A 13,454-nucleotide genomic window follows, 5' to 3' on the forward strand; every position below is an offset into this window, starting at 1 on the left:
TGTGTTCCTAAATGACAGTATTATGATTTACACATAGGTTTTGTTAGAGTTAATTATTTATTTATTAGAGCTGTATTACTTCTGTCTAGTCTTAATTCAATAAAGGTGCTTACACACACACCCACACACACACACACACACACACACACACACAGGTGCATCTAAAAAAATTAGAATAACGGGGACAAGTACATTTTTATTCAAAAAGTGGAACTTTCATATTTTAGATTCATTACACATAAAGTGAAATATTTCAAGCCTTTTTTATCTTGATGATTATGGCTTGCAGCTCATAGAAATCAAAAATCTAGTATCTTAAAATATTAGAATAAAGAATTTATAATACAGAAATGTCGACCTTCTGAAAAGTATGTACATTTGATGCACTCAATACTTGGTCGGGGTTTCTTTTGCATGAATTACTGTATCAATGCGGTGTGGCATGGAGGCAGTCAGCCTATGGCACTGCTGAGGTGTTATGGAAGCCCAGGTTGCTTTGATGGCGGCCTTCAGCTCGTCTGTATTGTTGGGTCTGGTGTCTCTCATAATCCTCTTGACAATTCAGGTCATGCGAGTTGGCTGGCCAATCAAGCACAGTAATACCATGGTCAGCAAACCAGTTACTAGTAGTTTTGGCACTCTGGGCAGGTGAGAAGTCCTGCTGGAAAATAAATGCAGCGTCTCTATAAAGCTTGTCAGCAGATGTAAGCATGAAGTGCTCTAAAATCTCCTGGTTGACTCTCGACTTGAGAAAACACAGTGGACCAACACCAGCAGATGACATGACACCCCAAATCATTACTGACTGTGGAAACATCACACTGGACTTCAAGCAACTTGGATTCTGTGCCTCTCCACTCTTCCTCCAGAGCCTGGGACCTTGATTTCCAAATGAAATGCAAATTTTACTTTCATCTTCCCCATGATTGTGGTTGTGTGTACTGAACCAGACTTTAAAGGGAGAGATTAAAGGGTCAGGAAACCTTTGCAGGTGTTTTGAGTTAATTAAGCCCTTTTTTCAGGTTGACATTTCTGTATTATAAATTCTTTATTATAATATTTTGAGATACTAGATTTTTTATTTCCATGAGCTGTAATCCGTAATCATCAAGATTAAAACAAATATATATGGCTTGAAGTGAATGTAACCAGTGTCACATGCAAATTGTGTCTTTAACACACTTTTCCTTCAATAAACCAGGTGAATTTTATTTGCATTTGATCTGACAGCTGCTTTATCTGCAAAAAAGAAAAAAAAAGAAACAACAGTTGCCATAGCAAGCAGTAAAAAACCAAAAACGTAAATGCTACGTCTAGACCGTAAATGTTGGCACCTCTGATTCAGTAACCGGGTCTTCAAAGCACACTGAATATTTTCTGACCTACTGTAAAGCACAAACAGCTTCCTTAAGAGAGTATTATTAAAATCCAGTCCATAACTGGATCCTCCACGCATCCAGAGAGAAAATAACAGCCCATGCTAGGATATCTCACATGGCTGCAATGGTGATTCATGTGCTAGGTTTAAAATCATTATATGCCCCACTTGCAGAGGTAGCACCGAAGCTGAAGAGATAAACAAGACAATGCTGCATAGCCTCATGAACGCCCACACACACAGACAAACATATAGAGTCCATAGAGGCCGTATGTTTTATAATAATGCTGCTGCTTCACTGTGTGCAGGCTTTTGGCATGTGTGTACTGTGGTGAATACATGGATGGTCTATAAGCAGTAAATCAACTAGCAGTAAAGCTTTGGCGATGTTAAAACTGAATGAGTTGATCTTGGTGATCTCATACAGAAAGCCTGGATTAGCACCCGCTGCGTTCGAAAGAGGAATAATTAAATTAGATGAGGTGTTTGTGGGCATCTCACTGGTAAAATGAGCACATTCTTTTCTTTCTTTCTTTCTTTTTTTTTTTAAACAAATTCACAAGAAATTGAGGAAATGCCTGGAAATTACACTAAAGTTAGCCTGCAACATTCTGTTCTCTGGGACAGAGTAGCATCATGGCTCATATTAAAAGTCTAATCTGCTAACGGTACGATCATCACTTAAACTCAGAATTAAGGCTATGTTCAAAACGTAGGCTCATGATTTAAATATGTATAATAATATTTTGCCTATTTATTGGATTTATCTTTCCACTGACAGAATATATTTTTATTACAACTGTTATGAGATTCTAGGTGACACTGCAAAAAATGACATCTTAACAAGTGGAAATACCTTGTATATAGTCAAATCTATCTAGTATTTCCTATTATAAGATTACAATAAACCCAATATAAGATCATTAAACCCATTTCAAGTCATTTGTACTCACTTGTTCTATTGGTAGATAATTTTGCTCATTTTTAAGCATTTATTTCTAGAAAGAAGCAAAATTATTGCTTGAAATGAGTAATAATGTCCAGAAATTGATTTAATGATCTTTCATTTGTGCTACTGTAATCTTATGATAAGAAATACTAGATACATTTGACTAAACTCAAGATATTTTTACTGGCATTTTTTTTGCAATGCAGTATTTATACGCTACTTGTTTTTTAGTTACAAGGTGTAGATTAAGCCGATTCAATTCAAGTGACCTGTAAAACAGACTAATAACTATAAAAACTCAATAACTAATATCATAACTATAATAATGGTGGGCTGTTATTTCCACCACTATAACTAAAAATGAAAATCGCAGACCCCCTGGCTATGCTTCACAGAATCCCAACGCTTGTGAGAGCCCACTTTGAGTCAGTACCCAACACTGATCCAGTAGTAACCAAACTAACTCCACAGTATTCATTTGCTAGTGATAGTGATACTAATGATACTCACAATATTTAAAATGTCTATACACTGTGAACTTTCTGTTATTTGTGTCACAAATAATCATGCATAATGAAAATTCACCACTGATGAACAAAATGCAAAGACTTTTACAAAGTTGAAACAGCAAAACATTGCAAATAGCCCTATATCGGTATTAGAATGTTAATGTTTCACATTTGTTTAAAACTTTCCATCTTTAAACCATCCTTATATTAAAATATATTATTTTTATTTTATTTGTTTTATTTTATTTTTATTATAAACTAAGTCCCAGTTTGCAAAAATCCCAAGTGATTTCCTATTCACTATATGTTCTACATAGAGTACAACATAACAGGTTTTAGATAAGGTTTTAGAATTTGATATATTTAAAATGAACAATGTTCAATATATTGAATATATCAAATTCACGATTCTGCACTATTTCTAGGTCCCTATTTAAATGTAAGCAAATGAGTGATACTGACCATGTTAACTGCTTTGTACAGAAGGTCAGATTTTCCTCATGTCTAATCTCTTCCATAGAAGTTGTGTTCAGACAACACTCCAATGGATATGATCTAAAATGGACTGTAATGTTTTGCTCAAACTTGTGGAGTCCATGCCAGCTCGAGTGCACACTGTCATTAAAGCAAAAAGGGGACATACCACATATTAAGGAACTCTGAAATTCATGTAAATATTTCAAAGATTCTACTTTTCACTCAAATTTTAGCAACAGAAAAAAGTGACTCTGATAAGCACCTGTTAATGTTTGTTAAATAAAATATCAATAATTTCCATCCATACATTTTCTGTACTGCATATCCTTACAGGGATACGGGGAGCCTGGGGCCTATCCCAGGGGACTCAGGGCACAAAGCAGGGGACAGCCTGGACAGGGTGGCAACCCATCGCAGGGTACAATCGCACACACACTCTCACACCCATTCATACACTACGGACAATTTAGAGATGCCAATCAGCCTACAAGCACATGTCTTTGGACTGGGGGAGGAAACCGGAGTACCCCCAAGCACGGGAAACATGAAACTCCATGCATATAGGGCCGAAATGGGAATTGAAACCCTAGCCTCAGAGGTGTGAGGCAAGCATGCTAACCACTAAACCATGCCCCTTATATTTTTTATATTACATACATAATATAAAAATACAGCAAACTGAAGTATGCAGTAACATGCATCAGACCGCTTCCTCTATGGCAAGCAACATGTACGGGTCGGTTTTTGAACTTCTGAACTTGGAATAAGAACTCTTCAGATGTAGAAAGTTAGCCTTTTTGAATACTTAAATATTGTTGTTTATATTTAATAATTAAATTTTTACTATGTTAAAATATTATGTTTTTTTATTATGATATCCAGAATGGAAAAACATTACATCTAGTGTTTTTTTTAATGATGTATGAAAATTATCTGCTTTAAAATCAAGCTAGAAAAAAACATAATATAGCATATAGAAATCAGAAATCAATATGCATTAAGATGTTTTGTTTTTTTTTTAGGTCTTGAATTTTGGGTTCCTTTGAGATTCTCAGATGTGCTGCAGACCTACAGTGAAATCCTTGACCTTAATTAAACCTTGAGGTGCAGTCAGAGAATGGCTCTTGAGAGGAAGTATACACACTCCTCCTTAAAATAAGCAAGATCTTTTCAGAAAAGGGAGTTAAGAGCAAAATTTATAAATGCTTGAGATTCTGTGTGATGATTACAATGATTATATGGGTTTTAAGTAACTTAAATGACACAAACATGACATGACTTCAAGTAAGTGTAATATGTTATACATACAATGACTTGCCATGGTCATTTTTTCTATATTTGGCACTTCATGAGAGAACTAATACCAGATCAAAGCAAAGAAAGGGAACATCTGCATAAATCAGCAAGCAACCAAATCTAAAATAGTGGATCAGCTCAAAGACATTCAAGACATCAGAGAAATGGGGTGAACCATCAGGCCATGGCATCAGCAAGAATGTCTGAACAGCTCTACGAATGTCTGTTGCAGATTACTAATTTATATCTCTCCATGAAAGCCTTTTAGTGTTATCCAAAAGTGAGTCAATACCAAAAGCTGCTCTGTTCAGTTGGTTTTCTTCTTGTTGCCCCCCCCCCCTTCTTCCTCTTTGCTAAATGTCAAAATCTAATTTGGATGTGCAGAGTGAAAATGAGAACAGACTGTCTGTTCCTTGTAGCAATGCTAACAAAATACTCTAAAATTGTTCATCTTGGTCATGTATTTACTTGAATGAGGAAGCAGCTGCTGCATGCAATAAGTATCGGTGCTTCAATTGACCTGAAGAGCAGACCAGAATTACTGCAAAGCTGCAGCTCAAAATTGTGTGGAAAAAAACAGAGAGCTATTGGTTGCTTTTAATTACACAAATGTTGGATTTATAGGCTACATTCACATTATCAGGCTGAAGTGAAGTGAATCTCCTGCCTTGATGTGACACAGATCCGATTTTTTTAGGACTGTGTGGACACAGAAATGTAATGTTTTCAAATTAGACTTGAGCCACTTTCATGTGGTCCTAGAGTGCACACTTAGCTGATACGCGGCCATGCAACATAAATGAGAATGGTCAGATTGGAATTCTTGTGGCTTTTTCATGTGTATATCACTATCTTCATCGTAATCCAAAACAACAATGGAGGACAGCAAAAATTGGGACTATATTTACTGAAAGGATGGGGAACTAGGAGATGTACTTGATATTTGGTGAACTGGTTCAAATAAAACTGGAAGCACCTCCCGAAACCTCAACTTAAAGACGGCCATGGGTCACTTGCGTTTATGAAAGTGAACTGTCAAGACAGACAGATACAATTTGCACACACAAAAAAAGAATTGTGCAAAGAAGCATATAATGTCAACATAGCCCTATACTTGTTCTGAGGTTGGAAAAATGGTGACAGCCACCTGCTTTCATCACAGGACGAATCAGGGCAACAACCAACATGAGAATAAAAGCTTCACTGTCTTACTGTATACATTACATATGAACCAGGGGTGTGGTGTTATACCAATATGATAATGTATACTACGATAGGGAAATTGGGAATAGTTAACCTTGGGCCACAGTAATTTTGCTCTTTTATATGACCTTTATCTTTTTTCCCTGTATTCCTACAGCCCGTGTGTGATGAACTTAGCTTCATTCAGAGGCACAAGCATCAAGTGAAGAGCCAAGCAAGCAGCTCCCTTAATCCAGTTAAATGCCTGTAATCAGATGGTGCTTTACTGGTGTGTAGAGAGGCCAGACCACCTGCTGGGACCTGCTGAAGAAGATGCCAAAGAGGAAGAGAGGGACAAGACCTACAGCTGCACACTTCACCTTGCCAAGCGCTAACAACATTCCACGATGGTAAATTTCAGTGGTACTGCAATTTAAAGCACTCATGCACATACTAAATGCCTACATATCCTACACATCCTACATATTTTAAACCAGGAAGTAAGGATTGCAGCAAGCATACCTCAAATTCCCACAGGCTGGGACACTGAATGCAATTAAGCTCCAGTATACAGAGCTCAGACTCAGAGTTCACACTTAGATCAAAAGCACAGTTAAAATGGCAAAAAAAAAAACCCTGCACTGCACCAGAGCAAGTGCTTTTTAACACAGTGATCAAAATTATTCACAAAAGACTCTTTGATCAAAAATAACGTCACTGCATAACACTATCTGTGTTACACTAGTGAATCAATTTATTTAAAACCTCACAGATTGCTAAAGGGGCCATCAAAGGGCACAGGGTAACCTACTGCAAAAATATGCAAAGTGGCAGCATTCAATATATTAATTCAATGTTCATATTAATATTCCAGTCATACATTTTTATGGCGTGAAAAGAAATAATACTAGTGACCAAACACACTTGAGAAATTTAAATTATCTTACCCACCTTTTCGAGCACTTTGTATTAGAGAAAAATGCTATGAAGACACCCTAAGATCTGTTGTACTTGAGCTAGCGATGTAACCAAATACAAATCCATTATTTGGAATGAACATATAATGTGTTCTAAAAAGATACAAAGACAGATAAGAAAAGTGGTGCTCTATTTGTTTCCTGGCAATACCACAGCTATCCAGGGCCAAGAGACTAAAAAAGCAAAAATTGGGATACTCTCTCACTCTCACTTGTAAATCACAGTGACACTAGCCAGTCATGGTTGTCTGTAGGCTTATTTATGCAGAAGAGGGCGGATAGCTCTTCTCTCCGTCTGTGCTACATTGCCCTGTGACTCAGCATAAGCAGCACTCAAGCAGACAAAGAACACTCTTGTCACTTAAAATATCTCTGCTACTGTCTCAAAAATTTAATTCATTTTAAAAATGTTAACTTGTGTGTGTTTTCATTGTGCTTCATTGTTCTGAAATGAAACTCTATCCACCCATTTTCTGTACCGCTTATCCTACACCGGGTCAAATGGAGCCCGGAGCCTATCCCAGGGGACTCGGGGCACAAGGCATGGGACACCCCGGACGCAGTGCCAACCCATTGCAAGGCACACTCACACACCCATTCACACACTACGGACAATTTTGAAATACTAATCAGCTTACAAAGCATGTCTTTGGATTGGGGGAGGAAACAGGAGTACCTGGAGGAAACCCCCAAAGCACAGGGAGAACATGCAAACTCCGCACACACAGGGTGGCGGGACTCGAACCCACAACTCTGGAGGGGCGAGGCATAATGTGCTAACCACTAAGCCACAATGCTCCCCATGATATGAAAATCCTACAGGAAAATTATATGCCTTTACATGACACTTAAAAGGACACCATTTTGATTAGCATCAGCACTGTGCCCCTGCTTTGTAGTAGGTTCTGATTTCTGATAGCAGGCTTCAGACTGAATTTAAAAAAGCAAACAAATAAAAACCTTCAGATTTAAGCCACGCCCACTTCTGTTCAAATACAGATATTTGGAACAATATACAGACACAGATACAGGCATTGAGTTGCACCCCTAACTAGAACCGTACAACTGTGTTAATTTTCAAAGCCACATGTGTGATGGTGATCCTCAGCCTCGAGCAGGTGGCAGATAGTCAATAAAGATAAAGGATAGCAGATTTCTCAGATTTTCCACACAGAATGAAAAATGCTAAACTTTACCAGCAAAAGGAACAACAAAAAGCTATGGTATATGCCTCACTTGCAAGAAATAATAAACTGGAGATGATGATAACACAGTGTGCAGCGTTGCTCCTCAATCTAGAGTCTGATGCCTATAATCAAAACCATAAAGATCCTTGTCTGTATTTTAGTACTACTTGCAGGCTACCGTTAATACACTCAACATATAGTGTCAGAAAACAGGTTCATAGTGCTTCCACTGATTATAGGTGCAATCTGAAATGAAGTCGTTCCTGATTCCTTCAATGGTGTATTTCTCCCTTGAAATCGTGTGCCCATTTTGTAGAAAGCGGTATGTTTGTCTCCCTATTAAAAAAAAAAAAAAAAAACCATCCACAAAACATACTTTCTAGATTATTGTAAGGGGGGTACTAAAAACTTGCATTGCATTTCTGTCATTTTCACTCAGGTATTTTTGATTTCACATGCTTTAGTTGATATGTTTTTCTGCAGGGAAAAGCAATAAATAACATACAGAGACATACTGCAATTCACTACCAATGTTCACCTGAGAACAGAGAAGTTAGAAGGTAATCCAAGGTAAGTTATACCTTAAAATTTGCATGAGCTCTGTTCTCAACATAAATAATTGCCCAACTGTTGGATGAATCTTGTGTTGCTGCATAATATTAGTGTTTCTAAAAAAAATCATTTTACATCTTGGGAACATGCCCTCAGGAAAATCGATTGGAGGATTTCTATTTGTATTTTCTTCCTTTCTTTCTTTTTTTTTTTTTTACTTTCTCTACCTCTAAAACCAAGATTTTGACAAAAAAAAAACCCATCATTTTAAATAACTCTATCCCAGAGTATTTTCCCCTTAGATTTAAAGTACCCATGAATGTGTCATTTCAAACCATTAAAATAATCCATGTTGAATAATAAATAGTTCAAGGGCTTTTTTAATGTACAAGACTACATGATCTGGGAAAATCTCAACACCTCTGCACTCATGAAGAATGTAAGAATCTATGAATATGCATTAAATTGCAAATTAGAAATGCCCCCATATACTCCTTCAATCCCAATCCAACCTCTTACCATCACTACCCTGGTTACATTATGCTATTACCAATGGCATACCATGTTATTATATATATAAAAAAAAGTATAAAGTCAGATGACCCTACATGTGTGAACCTCAAACTAGCTCAGAATATGAAGAGGAGACATCAGGAAATTGTTCATGCATTAGAATGTTAAATTTAGTTTTCAAATGATGTTTACGCTTGCTCGGTGGTACTATCAGTAACTGCAGCAAGTGCTAAATGGTAAAATGTTAAATGGCGCACTTATATAGCGCTTTTATCCAAAGCGCTTTACACTGTGTCTCATTCACCCATTCACACACACTCACACACCAATGGTAGCAGAGCTGCCATGCAAGACGCTAACATGCCATCGGGAGCAACTTGGGGTTCAGTGTCTTGCTCAAGGACACTTCGGCATGTGGAGCCATGCGGGCCGGGAATCGAACACTCAACCCTGAGCCACAGCCGCCCCAACTGGAGGGATGGTTTAGTGCAAGTGGTTTGGGGATGAACTTTAGAGGTAAGTGCTGATTTGGCACACCTGATCCTTGTTTCCCAACTTTTATTTATGTGATCCTGACCAGAGAGATGATTCACTGAGGGCACCATGAAGGTTTTCCTAACACAATGTTCATTTTCAGTTTTCCAATTTGTCTTATCTGTCATTCTACATAGTCAAAATACATTTACATTTATGGCATTGTCCTTATCCAGAGCGACTTACAATTTTTGTTTCTCATTCATACACCTGAGCAGGTGAAGGTTAAATGCATTGCTCAAGGGCCCAGCAATGACAGCTTGGTGGTGCTGGGATTTGAACTTACAACCTTCCAATCAGTAGTCCAACATCTTAAGATACCACTGCCCTGTCTGCATGGGTTAATAAATAAACCCCCTTGAAGAAGTGAACCATTGAAATTAAAATTTTTTTGAGTCCATGGATACTTTTAATAATGTATTATTTTCTTTAACAGCAACTACTGCCTTCTTGAGCATCCCAAGGGTAAATTAAAAGAGAAGAGGTGTGCTTAAGCATTGTTTTATTGTTACTGATTAATCCCTGTTGGTTCTTATTCTCTAAAGATCCAAAACTCACTACTACTCATTATTTATCAGGCTCTCTCTGTCTCAAGAGGCACCATTTATGAACCACAATTGCCATTGCAGAGGATAGACTGCATAGGGAAAAAAAGATTGACCTGGTAAACATTGAATTGTATAAGCATGAAATATTTTAAAAACATAGAACAGCAAGGATGTCTTCCTATAGAAGGTACTGGCTCTCAAGATAATGGAATGTCCCATCAGTCTATAAAGAGCTTGCTCCTGACACATCCAATGGCTCTTATTCCTAGAAATCCCCCTTGTGCTCTCCTCACCCCAGGGTGACTCCTCGTGGCTGAAGAAGGCATGTCAGTGCCACTAGGTTGATTATGGGTCGTATGGGTTAATGTGCAGTTTTCCAGTGTGACAACTGGTAATAGAGTAAGGGAGTATCATTTGGACTTGCTCTAGGTATATTCTTCAAGTCACCTTGAGAATGTAAGAAGATGATCCCTGGTGCACAAATGTTCATTATTTTCCAAATTCCACAGCAAGCCATTAACAAATATTTGGAAAGCAGGACTACAATTGGCTAGCCTAATCTTTGATAGTGACCTCTTGGTGTTAGGGGTGTAGTTTTCCATTGTCTATGTTCCTAATGCTCAAAAATTACATGCCTTGTAGAGATCTTTTTAGCTAAGATAATGGCACCCTATAAGAATTTAAAATTGGAGGACATGATGGATACTGGATACTTATTTTTAACATGGTAATCTATGTATAGCCAGAGGCTCCTGTCAGTCATGGGTATGAATCTGATTGGTAATGCATCAGCTATCTATTGTACAATAGATGCAACCATCCTTAAATGGGCATAGTAAAGTAATAAAGTTGAAAGATCTCTTCTTTTCTCTTCCTATGCCAAGCACATCTGCTTTGTGGCTTATACAAGGCAGCTATGCATTAATATGGCTTCAGAATTTAGGAGAGGCCAACTTGGAGGTCAAAATGTGTCTCGCGACTAGAAATGATTAAAGTTGGGTTAAGGGAGCAGCCATAGAGTTGACCTAACGTTATTTTTGGAGAAGCATCTAATAGAAGAGTTAGGGTACACTGGTACACCTGCTCATTCATGCCATTATACAAATCAGCCAATCATGTGATAGATGGATAGATACAAAATGACAAAGTATTTGCCCATCCTGATTACTTCTGTTTTTGTGTACATCTCATACTAAATTGTTTCAGAAATTAAACAAAATCTAAGATAAAACAAAGGCAGCCTGAGTAAACACAAAACACAGTTTTTAAATGATATTGTTATTTATTGTCAATAACAAAAAGTTATCCAATACCAACTGGGCCTGTGAGAAAATGTATTTGCCCCCCTAGTTACTATTTCCCCAAATCTATTAAACTGCATTCATAATGGGTTTCAGCTGGACTATACGCAACCAGGCCTGAGTACTGCAAGCCCTGTTCAATCAAATCAACACTTAAATATAACTTTTTCAACAACATGAAGTTGGTCTTACCCAGTAACACATTATGCCAAAGTTGAAAGAAATTCCAGAAATGATAAGGAAGAAGGTGATTGAAATACATCAGTCTGGGAAGGGTTACAAAGCTATTTCAACGGCTCTGGGACTCCAAAGCACCACAGTGAGAGCCATTATCTCCAAATGGAAAAACTCGGCACAGTAGTGAACCTACCCAGAAGTGGCCAACTTTCCAAAATTCCTCCAAGAGCACAGCAACGATTAATCCAGGAAGTCACAAAAGAGCCAAGGACAACATCTATCACTATCCCGAAAGACACTGGGCAAAAATGGCATCCATGGAAGAGTGGCAGTGTGAAAACCACTGTTAACCCAGAAGAACATAGAGGCTCATCTGAATTTTGCCAAAACACACCTTGATCCTCAAACCTTTTGGAAGAATGTTCTGTGAACCGATGAGTCGAATGTGGAACTGTTTGGAAGACAGGGGTGCCATTACGTCTGGCGTAAAGCAAACACAGAATTCCACAAAAAGAACATCATACCTATAGTCAAACATGGTGGTGAAATTGTGATGGTGTGGGGATGCTTTGCTGCTTCTGGGCCTGGGCAACTTGCAAAAATTGAGGGAAATGTGAATTCTGCTCTCTAATTGAAAATCCTAAAGGAGAATGTTCAGTCCATATGTTGAAACTCAAGCACAACTGGAGAAAGACAAAGATCCCAAGCATAGGAGTAAGTCCTAGTCCTAGAAGTAAGTGAAAGTCTGATCTCCAGTTATCAGAAGCATTTGGTTGCAGTTAATGCTGCTAAAGGTGGCACAACCAGATTTTAAGTTAGGGGCAATTTGTTTATCACATTGGTCATAAGTGTTGGATAACTTTTTTTGATTCAATAAAAAATAAATAAATAAACACTGTATTGTCTGTTTACTCAGGTTGCCTTTGTTTTATGTTGTATTTCGTTTTAAGATAAAACTAGTATGAGATATAGATAAAAACAGAATAAATACTTTTTCACAGCACAGTAGATAGATAGATAGATAGATAGATAGAATTATGAGGCAGATGGGCTACAAAAGAACACCACTTTGGGCTCCACATCTGTCAGCCAAGAACAGGAATCTATGGCTGGAAATTTGAACACAACGCCTGGTATTTCTCCAGTCTTTAACTGTTTTGATGATTGTGAGTCTGTGTAAACTCTAGAGTTGTGCATGAAAATCCCAGGAGATCAGCATTTTCTGAAATACTTAAACCAGCCTGTCTGGCACCAACAACCATGACATGATCAAAGTCACTGAGATCACATGTTTTCCGGTTCTGTTTGACGTGCACATTAGCTATCTGAATGAACAGGAGTACAGGTGTTCAAGTGACCAGTGAGTATATACAGAGGTAACTAACATCTATATGAGCAAACATGATTAGAACTGGTCTATCACTATAAAAGATAGGGCAAAATTCAAATCTGCTTCAGGCAGCTCCATTCTGTCTTTGGTCAAGAACCAAGCATAAATATTCTCTTCAAAACAAAGAGGACAATTGATGCTGAACTGCATCTCATATGAAAAGGCTGAACTTTTTAAAATTGGGTTGCATCAGTATCTTGAGAACTGTACAAAGTTGCATTATCTCAGAGCAAGTTAGCACTTGGATTGCACACTGGGTGCTTGGAGGCCAACGGCTCTTTTGAATGCTTCTGTGCAAGGTTTTCTTGTTTGTCTTTAAAAGCCTTTTATTCAGAACAGTATTGTACAAGGGACTGAAGCACTATGGAACTACAGTTTTGCACATTCAACCTTTACATCTACCACTGTATACTCATCCTAGGCATATTAGAAATAGAAAAAAGTTCACACTTTTTCTTTTGCCAACTGCCTGCGCAACAGGACA

The 13,454-nt window shown here is 37.8% G+C and overlaps 1 protein-coding gene across 3 annotated transcripts in view; it reads right to left on the reverse strand.

Moving 5' to 3' along the window:
• Nucleotides 1-13,454, reverse strand: part of cadm2a (cell adhesion molecule 2a) — a 439,927-nt gene that overhangs the window by 363,335 nt on the left and 63,138 nt on the right. The gene's annotated exons all lie outside the window — the stretch shown is intronic.

The sequence above is a fragment of the Ictalurus furcatus genome, chromosome 16 (genome assembly GCF_023375685.1).
Source record: "Ictalurus furcatus strain D&B chromosome 16, Billie_1.0, whole genome shotgun sequence".
In the NCBI taxonomy this organism is placed as follows: domain Eukaryota; kingdom Metazoa; phylum Chordata; class Actinopteri; order Siluriformes; family Ictaluridae; genus Ictalurus; species Ictalurus furcatus.